Source organism: Eurypyga helias, unplaced genomic scaffold (genome assembly GCF_000690775.1).
Source record: "Eurypyga helias isolate BGI_N326 unplaced genomic scaffold, ASM69077v1 scaffold7488, whole genome shotgun sequence".
NCBI classification, from domain to species: Eukaryota; Metazoa; Chordata; class Aves; order Eurypygiformes; family Eurypygidae; genus Eurypyga; species Eurypyga helias.
Genome location: NW_010265116.1, coordinates 8,308 through 8,599, shown reverse-complemented (window position 1 = coordinate 8,599; position 292 = coordinate 8,308).

Below are 292 nucleotides of genomic sequence, written 5' to 3'. Positions count from 1 at the left end.
CCTGCTGGAGGTGGTTACTCTAATGAATTAGCATAAATATCCGGGAAAAATTAGGACAGTTGTAAGTTGATGTTTTTTCAGAGAGGGTTTCTTTATGTTCTTTCTAATATTCTGTAAAGATAGGTCAGTGCAATCATTTGAATACCATAGCGGAATTCTTAAAGGTTGGGTTTGGCCTTGAAAAAAGAGAAGGGAGGAGGGAAAGCTACATGGAGAATGGGGATAGGAAATGCACGTCTCTGATGTCCCCGACATGGATGTCGTTGGCTTTAAAGAGTTCTGAGTAACACAT